This window comes from Aphelocoma coerulescens, chromosome 21 (assembly GCF_041296385.1).
Source record: "Aphelocoma coerulescens isolate FSJ_1873_10779 chromosome 21, UR_Acoe_1.0, whole genome shotgun sequence".
In the NCBI taxonomy this organism is placed as follows: domain Eukaryota; kingdom Metazoa; phylum Chordata; class Aves; order Passeriformes; family Corvidae; genus Aphelocoma; species Aphelocoma coerulescens.
This window is the reverse complement of record NC_091034.1, coordinates 6,755,527-6,774,225: the sequence shown is the minus strand read 5'-3', so window position 1 is coordinate 6,774,225 and position 18,699 is coordinate 6,755,527. Positions and strand designations below refer to the sequence as shown.

General features: G+C 41.5%; 1 protein-coding gene and 2 long non-coding RNA genes across 9 annotated transcripts in view; 1 reads left to right on the top strand and 2 right to left on the bottom strand.

The window, feature by feature from the left end:
* The window catches only part of GNB1 (G protein subunit beta 1), a 34,946-nt gene extending 26,168 nt beyond the window's left edge, over positions 1-8,778 (bottom strand). For 4 of the 6 annotated variants that reach the window (XM_069035247.1, XM_069035246.1, XM_069035248.1 and 1 more), the window contains exon 1: positions 8,455-8,778. The gene's annotated coding sequence lies outside the window, so the exon portion shown is untranslated. The remainder of the gene's footprint in view (positions 1-8,454) is intronic. The other 2 variants (XM_069035245.1, XM_069035244.1) reach the window with 1 other exon arrangement.
* On the top strand, positions 7,813-13,100 carry LOC138121585 (uncharacterized). 2 transcript variants are annotated; one of them, XR_011156215.1, is made up of 4 exons: positions 7,813-8,149; positions 9,998-10,093; positions 11,703-11,742; positions 12,876-13,100. It is a non-coding gene; the product is annotated as an uncharacterized lncRNA (long non-coding RNA). The 2 variants fall into 2 exon arrangements; XR_011156216.1 differs by lacking the exon at positions 7,813-8,149 and adding an exon at positions 9,061-9,421.
* LOC138121586 (uncharacterized) lies at positions 9,436-17,139 on the bottom strand. The gene is made up of 3 exons (XR_011156217.1): positions 15,063-17,139; positions 9,848-9,932; positions 9,436-9,741 (listed from the first exon to the last, which is right to left on the bottom strand). It is a non-coding gene; the product is annotated as an uncharacterized lncRNA (long non-coding RNA).
* Positions 17,140-18,699: the final 1,560 nt, after the last annotated feature.

Below are 18,699 nucleotides of genomic sequence, written 5' to 3'. Positions count from 1 at the left end.
GACTCCACTGTCCAGAGTGTCTATGATATTTGAGTTTCCACACACAAAATCCCACCTCCCCAGCACCTCAGGCACCTATTGAAGACCCCACTACTTTGTCAAGATTTAAATTTGTTAAATGGTTCCTGTTCAGTCTTATTTTCTGTGAGTACTACACAGCATTTTCAGCAGGGAACTTGCACAGTAAGTTTTCAGGCGCTGGCCAGATAATATCTGACAGCTGCAGTGAAATCCAGGACTTGGTAACCTGCAGCACAATTAAACTGCCATCAGCATCAAGCAGCCCGTTCCTGATCTTTGTACAGACACCACCTTTGTTACACAGACAGCAGCCTATCTTCAGAGTTCTGCCACTTCACAGAGAACATGCAACAGGAATATCAAACATATGCTCCAACAAAGACAGCTCCTTAATTAGTACAGTATCAGCTTATTTCAAGCACCAAAGGTTTCAGCAGACTATCACATCTACTTTGTTTTTCTAGACAAACAGAGAAAATTACCACACCAACCTCCCAACACATTTGTTAGGCTATCTGAAAAACAAAAAAAAACAACCCCAGAGTTTTGGGAACCAAAATGGTAAAATGCAAGAGGACCATAAACAGATTTCTTCTCAGCATCTTGAAGCAGGCGTAGGCCTGCTCTGTTTAGCTCTGTTACATCATTTACTGGAAACAAAACGTAGTAAGTTTTGTATCATGCAGCTATAAACTCGAGTATTTTAGATACTGAAACCTAAGTTTACTTTTTTATTTTGAGATTCAAGCATTGTTACATTCAAAACACACCTCGAACCATTTGGTGTTAACCAAGATGTATCAGCTCAAAGATTATTTAAATAAAGTTAAACACAACAGAACTTCACACATATGACTAAACCAGACTTTCTGCACTGGGTTTCACCACAAAGATCTTACTAGAAAATATCAGTATTGCACACGTATCAAACTAAGAAGTAAGTTCAGGGATTTCTGATCAGTGCTGTCGACAGAGTGAACATTTCTGCCTGGCCTTACAAATTTCACTACTGATGATAACCAAGCATTAACTTTTAAGATCTCTGCATCAACAAAAAGGGCACATTTATACCATCTTCTGTATGGTTTTAACCTTGGAGCTTTGACCCACCTCCTACCCCTCATTTGTTTTGGTAAATCTCTCAAATACCTACAAAACTCCAAACAGTTGGACTGAATACAAAGTGGTTTGTGTGATTCCAGAGATTCAATTTCTCCAATTCCAGGAAAAAGCTTTATTTCCCACAGATTACAGAAGGGCAGCAACACCCCGAGCTTGCAAGGCACATCTGGACAGATACAAACAGGACATGTGATCTCCAACAACATCTGTAAGCTCAACATCCTGCACAGTCACCCTCAGGAAAAGAAATCTGGGAAAATATCCCATGTTAGCACAGATGTGCCAGTGAGAAAGTCCTTACAGTAAGGAACACCCCATTAATACTGGGCATGAGTATTTCTGTTTCCATGGAAGTTAAACTCCAATTTGAAGCACACAATTAAAAATTCTTCTGTCAGATCAGGGCTGGAAATTTCAACATTTCACAAAAATAAAACAAAACCCACTCAGCTTGTCACATAACTTCGTGGTTTTGCAAGTAATTTTAGATAACCTCTATTTATTGACAGATTTTAGTGCATCCTGAAATGGCAGGATAAACACAAAGCACATGTGCCTGAGAAGACTTTTAAGATGGTTCCCTAAATCTAATCCAAGCCAGGCAAAAAAGCCAGAAATGCAGTAAGAAAAATCGAGATGCACAGAATGAACAGCTCACCTGTAACAGTTACACAGAAACTCTTTTTCTTTAAGAAAGAAAATAACTGGCATCAGCTGCTGTAATTAAGGTTACTGTAACAGAAGACAAAACAAGGCAGGAAGACAAGGCATCACCTTCCTGACAGCGAAGGCCAACACCCACAGCTGGCTTTTTCAAAGTCATACAGAAAGCCTTGAAATTTCTTATTTATTCCCTCATCCCCAACACAGTTTGATTTTGTAAGGAGGGTGAGCCAAATCAGCACTGATATCTGACCTGATAAAATATTCCCTAAACCTATTTTGATACACAGCATGCAGGAGTTTAGATGGAGTTGGATGGAGCTTTGAGTTTCCAGAGAGAAGTATTTTGGTTTTACTTTTTTTTTTTCCCCTTTGCTGGGGGAAAAAAAGAACAAGCTTAAAATAGTGACAAAAATCTATACATAGCTTTGAATATAGGACCACGTTACATAAAGCTACAAAAAATTATCTAATCTATCTAATTACAGATAATTAATATTTTCTTTTTTTGGGGAGTGCTGGCAGGCATCACTGCAGTTTTCAAGAAGACATCAAAAATATTCTCATCTGAAAAAAACATGATAAACATAACTGGCATGAAATTGTAGGCAAACCTTCTTCTGATCAAGGTAGAAACACATAGAAAAAATATTTAACTGTCCACAATTCAATTAATCCTTATAACATCTAGAATGTATTTCTCTTCTAAACAGAGAACCTTTAGAAATTGCAGATGACAAGCTGATATTCTACCTCATCAAATGAATATACTTATATTTAATGAAGCAGTTTCAGGCAGACTACTTACAGAAATGAATTACATTTCACATTAAAATGGCAACTAGATTTTTAACCAGCCTCTTTCCCTTCACTGTATTATCTGCTACCAATTTTTCCCTCATCAAGTTCTAAATACCACCTATGAAAAGAACTCCAAGATTTAGCCTATCTTTACCACCTTCAATTACAGAGCTACCTTATAGCTTGTCTCCTTTAAGCTCCCTCAGATCACCTTCCTCAGGTCTTCAGCCTCATTTTCACTTATCCATTATTAGGATTCCAAAATAAGACACAGCACAAGATGATCAAATTTTAACCCTTCAGTCCCACCAAATACAGAAATAACTGTAGGTCTTCCCTTCATGACAAAAATACCTTGTTTTCAACAATTCTTAATTACTGTGGAATATCTGACACAAGGAACATATTCATTAACCCCAATCCAGGTCTCCTAAACATCTGCAACACCTTCTGAAGTATTCCTATTTTAAACCTGCTGGAGTGATTTGTATTGGATTTTATCAGGACTTAAATCCAGCAATATCTCAACATTTGCTTTTTAACTGCTTTCTCAAGCCCTTATTCCTGTGTCCTGTCACACTCCCCTCCACCCCCAAATATCAATAACCAGGTCAGCGTGTAACATCTGGATGTATCCTTATTTTCTGCCACTTTAGGCCAGTGCTGAAAATCCTGGAGAGAATTTAGAAGTTATTATTTCCAAGGCTCCTTACAAATTACACTTCCATAATGTCCCCAAAGAAGAATTTTTTTGGCTAACACATAAAAAAATTCCCATGTAGGCATCTAATTCCAGCACCCCCACTAAAATTGAGCGTAAGATATACATAGCAAGCAACACCACATCTTGGCTGCTTCCAGATGGCATCCATGAATATTGTCATTACTCCCTAGCTGGGTTCAAGACAGAAAATTCCTGCATTTCTAAGAATATACTGGGCAAGGCAAACATCACCCCCTGTAACCAGTACACTCAAGCCCTCCAGACAGGCAGAAATATTCCATTATATTCCAAGAGACTAATAAATCACAACACATTCTGTACCACTCTAATAAATGCAATGGACAAGTATTTAATACAAATGAATACTCTTACAAGATGTTAATTGCAAAGAATTCATTTTAGAAGGTCAGCTGTTAAAGAAAAAAATCACATCTTCTTGGCCTCTATGTTCATAAAATTACTTTTAAGTGTGTCTTTGTATTCCAAGGCTAACCATCTCCTTTCTCTCTACTCAGAAATCCTCCACTACTTTAATAAAAATGCAATATTCTGCCTCAAAACCTATCCTGGAGTATCCATATTTTTGTACTAGGAAGCCTTCCACAGTAATTTACGTTGATTATTTTGGCATCTAAAGTAAAGGTACTGCTCATAGCCAGCTCAAAGCTTTTAAAAACCTCTTAATGTTCTGCTCAACTACCAGTTGGCTCAAGTATCTATGGATTCTGCATGTATTTCTGTTTGGTGAAAAACAAATCCACACTCACAAAATCCCCAGCACACTGGACACCCTGTGAAGAAATAATAAATTGAGACACTATGTTAAATAGAAACATAGGGGCTTGGGGGTATTTTTGTTTTTTATCATGACCTTGGCTAATACTAGTTCCAACTTTATCAGTGGGGAGAAAAAAAACATTTTGAATGGAGTATGTATTCTTTTCATTTTCAGTCTGCACTTGAAGCAACCAAGAGACTCCCTTCAAAAAATGTCCACTTTATCTTCAGTCACATGCTTAAGAAACATTTCATTAATGCAAGCAAGCTGCTTTCAAGGTTATACTTCTTTTTTTGCCACATAACCAGTGAAATCCTGAAAAAAAAAAAAAAAAAGCCCCCATCTAAAATTCTGGCATGACCACAGGCATTAGAGACTCCAAAGACAACTCACCTAAGTGTAATTCAACCACTGGAATGCCCAATTTCCCATTCCAGCTTGCTCGTAACAAAGCAGCGCTAAATGCCATTCCTGAGATAATACAGTGTGCCATATGGCTAAAACTGGATATTAAAATTGAGAATATCAATTACCAATCCACTAATGCTGAGAGGCAAAATCCATGGACAGTAAGAATTTAATCCAATTCAGTGCCTAGAACATGAGCTGAGCCCCATGTAGGGGAGACAAATCTACCACTGGTTTCACAGAACGCAAACAGCTCCAATTTTTTATTGCAGTAACTATAAAACCAGCTGAACCTAACACTTGCTTAACATCCCTAACCACAGCTCCAGGCCTGGTAGGAATCTACAAAAACAACAAAAGTTTCAGATGAATTGGCATCTGGTTTCACAGGGATTGAGAAATCATAACTAAGTTACTATTTAAGAAGAAACAGTTTAGTTGTTTTCCACATGACCAAATCGAAGCCTCCAAAGCACCAGGAAGTTACACAGCACAGCCAACATCTTGCTTAACTTCAGGAAAAGGCATCCTACAAACACAATATATACTTCTACTATAATTAAAGGGCCTTGAAATTGCATTAGTTGAAGGATTTTCTTATTCTAAGTAAACTCGTTTCATGGTTCAAGTTTTAAAATTTTTAATAGCTGTGGAGTGTTTTCTTCTGGGATGATATTAAGAATAATGCTACACAAAATTCTATACACTCCCTGATTATACAGAACTTCATTGATTACTTACACAAGAATTCTCATTAAGTCCAAATACAGCATCTCCAAATTTCCATGAGGGATGGAGGTGATTTAAAAAACTGTTCTGCTAAGATTTCCTGTGGAATTTTAATTTACCATGTTGTCAAAGATTTCATGCTAGGATGCCTGCAACATACTGACTTAGCAGCTGCAAGGACTCAACAAGGATAAATGTAATTTATCTTACCCAAAACAGAATCTCACTTCACTCTGCTCCTTTCTGATCCCATACTAAAAGGCCAAAGTAGTAGTAACAAAAAAAATTGCACAAGTAATTTCAGGTTTAACAGGACATTGACATCAAATGGAACTAACAGCTTATTGGACAGTATTCTTAATTTTAAAAAAATGTTCTTGAAACACCAAAGGAGTAAAAGGCACTCAGCTAATTTCAGCTTTTTTTTAATTAAAAAAACCACCAGCACCACAAGCCTCAACTGAAAATCAGCTCTGCTGCTTCCCAGCTTCCTTCTGCATGAGCTACAGCTGGGTTACTACAATAAACTAACAAACAACTGATTATATATTAAGTCATAGATAAACATTACTAAAACGTTTGATATTATCAAAGGTTTGGAGGTCATTTGAATACAGGAGACATAACAAGCATTTCTTATTTTTCTTGCTGGGAAGTGTATTGTTTTAAGCCTGAGTCCAGTATATCAAATATTAACCAAGCTATTTTATTTAGGCTACCAAAGTAAAGGAGCTTGGCATTATAGTGAAATATCACAAAAGTTACAAATCAAAAGTCCATTTTTCTTAAAAGGTACTAAAATCACACATAAAAGGCTTTAAAAATTTGTAATGTCATTTTGAAACAGACTACTTCTCAGACACGGAGCTGCTTCAACATCTCCCAAGCCTTTCTTATTCCCACCCATGAAAAGAACAGTTATCTAGAGGATGGCAGTAATTCTGGGTCAGCAGCAGACTTAAAAATTGTGAGTGTTCTGAAGCAGACAGGAGACTCTTTTGTGTCACAGAAAGACACCTGTCTGCACAGGCTCTGATCTGATGATTACCTGGCCAGCACAGACCCACGGCCCAGCAGTCTTTGTATACCTGTGCTCTACAATTAAAAACTGTTTTTTAGCAACAGGCTTAATAAAAGCCAGGAACATTTTGGTGGTGTTAAGCAAGCACTGCAAGGTAAAAACGAAAATTGTGTCACTCCTTTATTCAGTTAAGAGCCTATGTGAACATTTCAATAAAACTATTTACTCCTCCCACCTAGTTCCTATCTGGAGGAGCTCACAAAAATTAAGAAAAAAACCCCACAGATTTCTCGCAGCAATCTTCCAAATGTCCCTCCTACCCCCACCCCAGAACAGAAGAAAGCAAAGAGAACGAGAAAGTAAATCTAAAACACAATTACGAAATAAGATCTAGTTTGGCAAAGCTGGGGTGAGGAGGAGTTGAAAAATGAGAGCTGCCTTGCTGCAAACGCCATCTTGTTGCAGCTACTGGGCCCAGGCACAGAGAGATCCATTCATTCACAGCAAAAAGAAAATCAAACACACACCCTGGCTAATCTGCAGCCACCAAAACAACTACACTATTATCGCCCCTTCTCCTTCTCCTCTCCTCAAGCACACAAGGGAGAGAAATAAACTCTGATCTACCACATTTAGGACGGATTTAGGTATTAACATATCATCTTCGTTTCCTCACACGTATTTCACATAGACATCGACAGCATTTTGTCTCGATTCACATCCTTGTGTCCAGATCAGCTTAAATATGGGATAAATCTCTCACGATTAGGTGCAGACATCCTACAGCAGCAAAATGTTTAATTTTTCAGTCTTAAATCACCTCTCCAAGTTGAGCCAACTATTCTCAAAAGCTGTTTCAATAATCACTTAAGCCCTACATTTACAGTCCTTTCCTCCTATTTCCTCCCGTGGAGACAATACATAATAACGTGGCAGTCGGCACATCCTAGAAAGGATGCCTGGTTTAAAACGAGTCCCAGCCATGACTTTGTTAGAGAATAATGAAATATCACATTCGTTAAAATTTCAGTTCATCTTCAGGAATGATAAATTGACATCTTACAACAACCTCTATATCATTCTGATTTTCTTCTGGACAAGATTTTTTTCTTAACAAAACGCCTCATCTCTTTCATATTTACATGCAAGGCTTTACACATCTTCATTCCCTACAAAGCTGTTAAAAATCCTACACGTTCAATACCCCTTGCATGGATTTAAAAAAAAAAAAAAAAAAAGCGGAAAGCCTTTCGATAAAAAGCTAGGAATTGAAGTAATATTTTAACCAGCATTTCCAAGGAGAAAACTCCATCTTTCTATTGTATCAAACACCCTCCATGATCTTCGTTATCGCTGCTACGGGCACACAAAAATATGCAGCACCATAATACATGGGGGAACTAATATGCGGTTTGAATCCATCCTCGGTTCCGGTTTTAACGAGAACAAAACCTTCCCTACCCCTCCCTCGCCCAGCACACCCAGCATGAGCCCCATCTGCGAGCCCTTGGCTGGCTGGGGGTGCTGGAAGCAGCCTTACCCTGTTTGTCTCACCCCCGGCTTCTCTTAATCAGTTTTCCACCATTACAGCAGACACACCATTGCTTCTTTTTCCCCTTGAATCTCTCTCCAAATATTCCCTCTGCCGGCTGGATCGCTCGGGAAACTCGCCTTTTGTGGCTTAAGACAAGACCCCGAAACCGTCTAGCAGAGACCACTACAGCGTAATTACAATTAAAAATGGAACCCCGCAAGATCCGAGGTCTCCTCCCTTTTCGCCTGGAAGCCTTCGAGAGGGAATCAGTCCCACCCCCACCTTTTTCCCCTCCTCCTCCAGCTACAAACACACTTCTTTTTTAGGGGAAGCTGGAGCCCCGAGGAGGTGGGAAGCGGCGGGGGAGGGGGGCTATTTCCAACCCCGCCATACCGAGGGTCGCCGAGAACGGGGGCGATGAGGAGGCGGCGGCCCGGGGGGGCCCCCGGTGCGGCGGCGGAAGGGGAGGACAGGGGAGGAAAGGAGAGGGAAAGGAGAAGTGCGGCAGGAGGAGGAAGCGCGGGGGAGGGGAAGGAGCGGGGCTGAGGGGGAGCCGAGGGAAGATGGCCCCGGGGTGGGGCCGGCCGGGGTTCGGCGGGCGGGAAACGCGTTGTGAAGGACCCCCGCCCTCCCCGCACCCCTCACACGGTTACCTGCCCTCCCGGCCGCTGCTCATGAACCGGGCCGGTCCGTCCGCCGCCCGCGGTCCTGCCCGCGTCCCGCCGGCCTGGGGAGGGAAGGGGGGCGGAGGAGGAGGAGGAGGCGGCGGAGGAGGAGCGGGGGAGCCGCCCGCGCTGCGCCCGGCGGGTCCCGGGGAAGGCGGCAGAGCCGAGCGGGAAGGAGGGATCCGCGGGGGAGGGGGTGTCGCCGGGTCTCGACTCCTCCTCAGCCCGCTCAGCTCCCCGCAGCCATCGGGCAGCGGCAGCCTGGGCGCGGCGAACCTCCCTCCTTCACCTCCTCCCTCCGCCCCGCCCGTGCTGCCCGCCCGGGAAACCCCGGCTCGGCTCCCGCCCCGCCCCGGCCCGCCGACCCGCGCAGTCCCGCCGCTCCCCGCCGACCCTCACCGGAGGCTGCACCGCCCCGCCCTGGCCCCGCACAGCCCCGGCCGCCGCGAGCCTCACCGGAGGCTCCGCCGCCTCCACCGGGCACCCGCCCAGCGCGGCCGGGAGGGAGGGCGGGCGGTGCGCGCTCCCGGGAGCCTCGCGGTGCGCGCTCTCGCGCGCGGGCAACGCCCTTCGGCCCCTTACGCTGGCGGCGGCCGCGCGCTTCCCTCCTCCCGCCCGCGCTCCCGCGCGCTCCCTCCCCTCAGCGAACAAAGGGCGAGGGCGGGCGGTGTGCGGGGGGGGTCGCGGTCGCCTCGCCGGCCCTGCAGGCCAAAAACAAGTCTGAAAGAGCCGGATGGGAGCAGAAAGACACGAAACTGAACCCACAAATGGCGTTTAAGCTCAGGGCTGGGAGAGGCAGAGCCCCCTCACCATGTCAAATGGGAGCGCTCCGGGCTGCCGAGCGTGAAAGGGCGGGAGAGAGGCCACAGGCCTTAAAATGCTGTTCACAAGAGGCTGGCAAGCAATAAATGCCTTCATATCATCGTGTGAGGAGAGACTGCGGGAGCTGGGCCTGGTTAGTCTGGGAAGGGAAGGCTGAGGAGGGATCTCATTAATGAATAAAAATATCTCCCAGGGGTGACAGAGGATGGTGCCAGACTCGTCAGCGGTGCCCAGCGACAGGACGAGGAGAAATGACTGTAAACTAAACCAGAAGTTCCGCCTCAACATGAGGAAGAGCTTTTTTCCATGAGGGTGGCAGGGAGCAGCTGCTCAGGGAGGGCGTGGAGTCTCCCTTTCTGGAGACATTCCAAACCCACCTCGACACGTTCCTGCTTCATCTGCTCCCGGTGACCCTGCCTTGGCCAGGGTGATCTCCAGAGGGCCCTTCCAACCCTAAAAAAATCTGTGATCCTGTGATCTTTCCCTCAGGAACTTGACAAGTAGCAATTCTGTAGCTTAGAACTTCTATTTTCCCAGCTTTGCTTATAAAGGTACTTACACAGCCAAAGTTTCCAGAGCGTTCTTTTTCATATTCTCCTCACAGGATTCATCACTGCTCTGGAAGGGTTTGCATGAAAGAGAAACTCGGGGGGGAAAAAAAAAAAAAAAAAAAAAAAAAAGCATAAAAATTGCGATTTCTGTCTTGCAGGCGGGACCTCAGGCAAACCAGGCAGGAGAGATGGTACCAAAATGGAATCATTTCACACCAGAACTCGCATGCTGAAACCCTAATTAATATTGAAAAGTAAGTAGAGACACAGTATTGCATCACTTTTCCTCCTGTCACTGGTCTAAATCTGTGAGTTTTTCCCAGTATATGTTTATACCTTGTTGAAAGGTGAGATTGCTTGGTAACCAAAATAGGTTTATAGGAAAAAGTGAAACAACCCACAGCATTATAGCCCATTTTCAATTCAAACCTATCCAGCTCAAATGCACTGTAATAAAATAAACAACCCCCCCCAACACAAAGCACAGCAAAAAACAACAACAACAAAAAGGTTAAAGAGGCCAATATTTTTTCTGCAAACTCCTCCCCCGGTAGATTCTTGCTTCCCTGGAATTTAAACCAAAGTGTTCCTTCTGTCATGCTTTCTGAAGGGAGGTGTGGTTACCTTTAATTAGAAAGAGAAAGAGCAGGTTTGCCAATTAAACTGTAGGAAAGTGGGTTGGCTATTATTCAGGTTGTCTATTATGAAAAGCTATTAGATCCTGGTGTGGTTAAGCCTTTGATTTATAATAATCAAATGTTTGTTTTTAAATAACCTTCATGATGCACTAAAGCTTCAGTTCATCACCCTGAGATTTACAAATAACAAAATAAGAAATTTACTGAAATTAGAATAAATTATTCCTGAATTGCTGTCCCAAATTGCTAATATTCTTTCCAATAACCATGGGGAAATTTCTGTTCCACCCCTGAAATGTGGACAGGAATTATCCTATTAAAATCTCTGGAACCACATTGTATGCATGTGGGGATGTCAATGTTCTTGAGGCTAGAGATTCATCCAGCATCCCCATCTGGAAAATACTGATTAAATCTAAGTGCTTAAGGAACACCACAACTTTTACTAGATATTTGCAAAGTTGCCTCCAGATTTCAAAAGCAGTTACACACAATATTTTAGTCATTAAATCTCAGGGAGATTTATAGTAGGCAAATTGCATGATTTTTAAAAATGATTTAAATATTTTTAGTTAGAGATTGCTTTTAGTCTTAGCAGAGATTAAAATATCCTTTTGGGAATACACCATTTGTGTGGAAAAGAATGACCATTTACCACAGTAGGCAAAAAAAAGGTACTCTCCATAAAGGATTAAAAAAAAATAATAAAAGAAGAAAAATCCTTGTTTTACAAAGGAAAATTTCTCAATTTTACAAGATTTTGTGGAAAATTTTCAGCTAGCACTGGATCATACGTAAAAAAATCTGTGTAATGAACAAAAATAATGTTCTGAGATTGATAGCAAATAGTAAATCACATTTTGCTTCTTTGAGAAAATAGCTGCATTGAGATTTTGTTATTGGACCAGAACAATTGTAGTGTGAATTAATTCTATCATAAATTGCATAATTACAAGTGTTATCATTATGAACTAATGCAGGCCTTTTTCCCATTGCACGTTCTTATCATACAGATACTGCTTTTCTTCCTTATATTTCTCTTATATTCTTTTACCATTGGTGCAATTCTAATAACTAAACATGGTCTGTTTGGGTTTGTTTTTTTTTTTTAATAAAATACACATTCAGATCTTATCCTCTCCTAGGAATCTCTAATTTTTTTCTTGCATTCTAATTTTTATGCATTCTCTGTTTCATGAGAGCTAAAGGGAATTTCTCTCCCCAGGTCTTGTGCTCTGCCACGTCTGCAAATCCATGGAATTTGGGTAAGGAATCTGGATCAGTCAGGAGTGTTTATAGCACATTTACACACAGCTAATGCTTTCAGCACACCTAAAAATACAACTGTTGCAATAGTTCCTGTTTCTGATCCAGTGATTTAATTATATCTTATTCTCCAGTGAGAAATTTGATTGATGTACAGTTCCACTGCTATTATGGGGAGGGATCCTGAAGACTGGAAATGGTTGTTTACAGAGAGGAGGTTGTTCCAGGTGGGGTGGGTTTGGTTTGTAAATCTCACTGGACAAATCAGTTTTGCCACATTTTAAAACCTGTCAGAAGAATCCCACCTTGCTGTGTGCAGCAGGGTGGTTTATTCTGCTGTCCCCTGCTGGAAGCTACTGCACAGGCATTGCCTTTATTTTTTAAATTTCTTTTTCATTTTTAATCTTAATTTTTTTTGTATGGGCACACAGATCCATAAACTGCCCTATTTTTAGTGTTCAGTGGATGAGTGTGCAAATCACCAGAAATAAGTGGACTTATCAGATGTAAGTTTATCTGTTTCTATACACTGCAAAACTACTGTTTGTAACTAAACTAACTAGCTGAAAATACCTGTAAATACCTGAAGAACTGCTATAGATAATTAATAAAACCAATTTTTATGGTTTTTTGTTAGTCCACCTTGAAGTTACAGTTTTCCTCTTGGGTTAGAGCTACAGAAAACCTCTCTGTAAAAAGGTTGCTCCATAGTCCTCCATTGCAAAACTTCTTGCACCTTTTTCTCAATCAGCTGACATTAACCCCTTCGTAGGGAACATCCTGAGCTAGATGAATCCTCGGGCAGTTTCACTTCATAAAGTAATTAATTTTTGCATACAGCTAACATTGTTATAATCAAAATTTAAGTATTGTTATCTGAGTGAAAATATTGCACGATTTTTAAGGTAAATCAAGATGCTCCTGGTCTCTGTAAGAATAACTGTCACCAAACAGGTATAATTTATGCTTTCTGAAAAAGGGTGAAAAATCAGCACTTCTCAAGATTCCATAGTTCCTCAGATGGTATAAGAATACTGCTGAAATAATAAATAATTATGGTTTGCCTCCTTTCTTTGTAACCTCAGATAAGTGTTTTAAATAGACTGACTCAAAACTCCACCTCATATTCCAGATTCACACCGGCACCATTTCCCATTCCATAACATTTTGTCTGCCTTTGTGTCCTTTGATGGCTACAAGAGTGCATTCTGTGAACCCTGGAGAGAGCCAAGGAGACACTCACGTGATTTTGGATTAGTTTGAAGTTCTCCAATTGGGCCCTAAAGCAAAGCAGAACTCTCATTTCTCCTGACATTGCACCAAAATTAAAGGAAGCTTATACAATGTCTAAACTTCAGCTGTGCTTCAATCCTGAGTCTATTCAGAACTCTTTTTTTTTTTACTATTGTTTTATTTTTTTAAACCTTATTCAGAGCTGTTCCAACCTGCTGTTATTTGTCACTTCTTTAACAATTGGATGACAATCATCACTGCTACCTTCTGAGGAAGGACCCAGGTAGCAGAATATCAAGATCATTCATTAGAGAAAATAAATAAGTAGAAGAAAACCGAATATAAATTTCAGTGGGGCCAGGCAGAGCAAAAAGTAGGAGTAGCTCAGTCTCCTTAGTTACATTCTGCATTCTCACAGTTTCTTTCAGTTTCCCTATTATTATGGAACAAAAGAGTTATTTTAAACGACTTCTGAGAACATCACATAAAATTAGCAAAACTGTGTTAGTCTGCAGAGAATATAATTGACAAGGTTCTAAGGTAAGGGGAACTGGTTCTGAGAGTTGAATTCATGTCAATTAGGGAAGTCCATGCACCTGAGTTTTATACTGATACAGTCGTGGAAGATGATCCTGAACTCCTTTCTTATGGTGAAGATCAGGATGGGAATCTGTGAAATGGGTTCAAGGACAGTTAATTCAGGACCGTTGGGAGACTTTGCAAGTCACTTCAAAATCCTTTGGAAAAATCCATTGCTGTGTAAGTGAAGTAGCACAGTTGTGAGGGCCCACAGCTGTCCTGGGTGTGTTCCTGGGAATGTTAGATATATGTTATATATAATCATGTCTGTTAGATCACTGTCTTTGAAGAGCTCGTCCTCAACAGAGGCACAATAAGCTACACTGGAACAGGACACACTGGGCTACATGTCCTAAAACGCATTATCTCTACTCCTGTTTTCTCACAAATTCTAGTCTTGTTTTCTCACAAATTCTGGCTGGAGGTGCTTTTATTTCCAGGGAAAAACCTTGCTCCTATTGCCTTGTGACCCATTTAAAAAAATCAATGTCACAGGTATCTCTGACTTCAACGATAATACAAATTTAGTCCTAGTTCCTATGTTTAGCAGAACTTGAAGCATTTTCCAAAGCAAAACAAACAAACAAAAAAAAAACCATAGGAAGCTGCAGCAGAATGATGTAAAATTATTTAGCCACCAACACCCAGCAGTTTATGGAAAGAAGGGAGATGAAATGTTGGGGTTGCTTGAACCTGGATCTACTGTTCCTCACAGTCAACACATGATTTTATACTGTGATACAATCCTACAGTGTGATACAGGGTTTTGTAATCTATGTGGGTACTTGTTCAACAAAATACAGAACTCCTCTGCTGGGAGTAAGCTCTGTTCTGAACTCTTCTGTTTTTTCATCTTCCAACGTTGAAACAGGTGTCTCAAGGTTGGTGTGAGCATGCTTATGCACTTAACAAACACCAATTCTCCCTTTTTTTAAATTCTATTTGTATAAATCCATCTTGAGAAAACCAGAAGAATAGCTTTGAGTGCTTTTCCCCTACAATCAGATTTGTATCAGAGCTCTTTTCCATGTGCTGGGGATTATTCTGGTTTTCCTTTGTACTCAGTTATCTGTTGCAAGTTTACATTTTTTGCTGTACCTTTAAACTTGCAAGCTGTAGCTTGGCTTTTAAAAGTCCTTTGGTACTCCTGGAAAATAATATAATAGCAACAAAGGGAATTGTTATAATCATCTTAGAAATCAGATTCTGCAGTGTGTATGTACACATCTATAAACACACAACCAATTGTAGGTCTTCCTTTAAGTAAGTAACATTTGGGTTACATGAATGCTAATCAAGCAGTTTGAGGAAAAGCTTAAAGCCTCTTATTTCCCCATTTAAAGGGACTTTCCTAAAGGGTTCACTGAGCAACTAACAGAAAAACAACTGGGACCCAGGAGATGCTGGGAGTTTAGAATCCACATTGAGAATTCAGCCTAGCTAATAAACTTTCCATGATGTCAGACACACCAGACCTGTGGTGAAGTTTGAGAAAGAATTTGCTTACCTTGCTGTGTGTCAGATTCCCATCGAGCTTCCATCCCGTTCTTCCATCCTTGACATAGCAGTTTGGGAAAGTGGGCACAGGTGTGTGTCCTAGGGAAGCTGCTACCAGACATTTCTGTTCTCTCAAAGAGCCTCACCTGCAGCTGAAGGAGAACTTCAGTGCTGCTGCAAGAATCCACAATCCAGAAAACAAAAATTGCAGTCATAAACCAAAAATATTCATGGTCAGGGGACTTGTACCTCTGTCCTTGGAGAATCTGTGGGAAGTCAAACAAAGCCTAATTGCCTTAAAGAGGGATAAGGTGTGCTTGAAAAGTTCAGTAGTCATTAATTTAATTGTGGTAGGTAATAAAATGAATAGGTTCAGTGATGGTTACATCCTGTACTCCAAAAATAAGTACTTATTTGGGGAAATGTCCTGGGACCAAGCAAAATACAGTTCAATTGCTGCTCAGAATGAAAGAACTTGCAGCCTAGCTCTACACTTCTATCTCTGAAAGTTCATGTTCTTCGAGCAAGGGGCTGGGCTGGGTTCTAAATTTACAAAAAAGAGAACTTTCTTGTGACCTCTGGGATCTGTTACAGTAAATATCCCAAATCTCAAACCACTTGTCAGCAAAGATCCTGATTCTGTGAAACCCTTCCATGTGAGGACCTGTTACAAAGAACATGCTTATAAAATTCACATTTCCAAGCAGCAAAACAAAGCATATATAAAGTGTAACATCTCTCAAGCCACTGCTGAAGGGAACTGACAAAGTACAAACAGCCAACACAGTTTGATTTTCAGAGGCTGAATGAATGTTTTAGTAAATAAACAGCATGTGAAATTTAGTTTTTATACAAAGACAATTATATATAGTGGAAAAAAATAAGCCCCTGTACATGTCTATTTTTGCTTAGTCAAGCCAAAATATTTATTGAAGAAATAATTTTGATGGGAAATATTTTTATAAACCTTAAAACACAAACAAGTTTGGACTAAGAAGTTCTAAAGAGTCAAGAAATACATTAAAAAATAGATACTCAAAGTAACATAAACCACCCCCTTTCCCCAATGATAACATTGTCATGAACAAACACAAAACTAGGAAGAAAACCCATAAAATCCCAGTGATCTCTAAAAATCTTTAACTTTTTACTCACTGAACAAACTAGTTTCGGACCTGAGAATAAAATCTACTTGTAGGTGATTATTGTGTGTTGAGATTTGATGCTTGATTAAAGACATTTTTACTCAAGAACCGTAACAGCTGGAAACCAGCTTTCGTATTACACCGTGAGCAACATGAAATGCCCATTTCTCACCTCCAAAAGCTCAGCAACAGAGCCCCAGTGTTGCCAACGTGTGTTGAGGTGGAGTTGTGCTGTTCTGTTTCTGGGCTGTGTTGTGCCAATCCAATACAACATAAAGGCCATTGGGCTTTTGGGATTTCTGCCACAGTGGTGCCAGTAGGGATTTGCATCAGAATTTTTTTTTTTTTTTTTCATTTTGGATTTTGGAAATTTTGCATTTGCAGCAGAAAAATCTGAATTCCAGGTTAGGGGTCCTAGACTGTAAGTAACTCAAATTTCCCACTAACTTCAGCTTTGGAACATCCTAGAAAAGATCCAGCATTATCAATATTCAATTCAGCGTTTAACTAAAATAGACAAAAAACATGGTGACAGTTCTGAATAAATGGATGGGCTTACAGCAGAACTTTGAACCTCTTAGATTACTGGGTAGTACTTCAAAGAATAGTTTTGTTTCCTTTGAATTTAAAAATAGTAATTGAATTGTTTCAGTTCTTCCCATTCCCACCTTTTATTTATTTTTTTTCCCTATGGATTATGGGCTACCATCATAGCAATAATTTAGTTTGTAAGGGATTCAAAAAGAACACTTTAAAGAAAAAACAAACCTTGAAAACCAGATAATATCAGCACCACCTTACAGTATTAGAAATATAATACCCAAATGTACTTCTTACTATTTAGAACATGTTTAGAGTTTCATTTATTTTTACGATCAGATGAGTCAATTTCAATTTTTTCATCTCCCCATAGTTCCATATTGGGGTTTAAAGCCTTGTAAGAAATGTAATACGAATAAAGATGAATGACATTTTCAGTACTTTTAATAAAACCTCTTTCCGCTGCCAAAATTAATGTTGGAGTCAAAGCTAAAAGCACTCTGTGGTTTTTTAATATGCACCAGTCAGCAGAAATGCATCCAGAGACATCATCCCCCTTTAGCATTTGTAATTGATGCTACTCCTATTTATTATTTATTAATCTCTCACTTTGAGCATCTGGATGGGACTGAAACTCAATGACTCTTTTGCTCTTCTGTTTTCTTGTATGAAGTAGCAGGTGACTCGTGGCTTTTAACCCCTCGCCGCTGCCCAGGCCGACCTACTGCCTTTGGCAGTGAGGTGACTCCCCTGTCTGTGCTCTCAGATTGTGGCGTTTTTCCAGCCTGGCGGGAGGCTGGACGTTGGGAACACGTGTCTCCTGGGAAAGCTGGCAGAGAGGAGCCAAGGGCAGTGTTCTGCTCTGTCTGCATGGGCTGCCTGAGGTTATTTTCTGCACTTGCTGAGCCTGTGCTACAGCTAAAGCCAGATCTGTGTATTTCTGTCTGGGAGAGGAGAGGAGAGGAGAGGAGAGGAGAGGAGAGGAGAGGAGAGGAGAGGAGAGGAGAGGAGAGGAGAGGAGAGGAGAGGAGAGGAGAGGAGAGGAGAGGAGAGGAGAGGAGAGGAGAGGAGAGGAGAGGAGAGGAGAGGAGAGGAGAGGAGAGGAGAGGAGAGGAGAGGAGAGGAGAGGAGAGGAGAGGAGAGGAGAGGAGAGGAGAGATCTTGGGAACAAAGACTCGATCCAGGGGGGTACCCGAGCTCCCCTGCCTGTCCTGTTCCCAGTCCCACTGCCCAGAACAGTCCGTGCTGGTGCTGTCCTGGAGGGGGCTGAGCCGTGCAGGTGCTCTCCCTCTCTCACTGCAGCTCTGCGGGTGTCTGCTCCAGCTGTGCTGTGAAAGGTACTGAGGCAGGTGCTGCCTCTGTTCCTTCCCCAGTATAGCACGTTCTGTTCAGGAGAGGGGCTGGGGATGGAATAACCTCTGCTTGGTGGAGCTTAGTCACACTCTGCAAGTACAGCCTGCGGGCTTTGTTAGACCAGGAGAGAATTGGAGGGAGCACATGCACTGTGCTCTGGTAGCAGAGCCACACATCCCAGAGAGCCCCACAACCAGATACCAGAACCAGAAGCATCATGAGCTGCATCAGTGCCTTGCCATGCTGCAGTTTAGCCCTGCTGAGTGCCCACTCCATGGCATTTTGCTTCTGGGATGCTGGTGAGGATCTCTGCACACAGATACACAGATCCTCTTCCTACGGATGTAGCTCAGAGGTCTAATGTTTTGCTACACTCAAACATTGCCATTCTCCCAGCAAACTTCACATCGACTTCCAGTTGTAGTGCTGTTCACATTTTTCCTGTTTTAGTTTGAGGCTCAAACTGGGCAATTGAACTGCCTGGCCCTTGGCCTGGAGTCTAGCAAGCTGTTTTTAAAGGACACCAAAGTCTAGATAAATATCTAGAAAGTGAAATGAGCCTGTTATAATTAGTGGTAGCTTAGGCATTGACTGGATCCAAACCTGCTT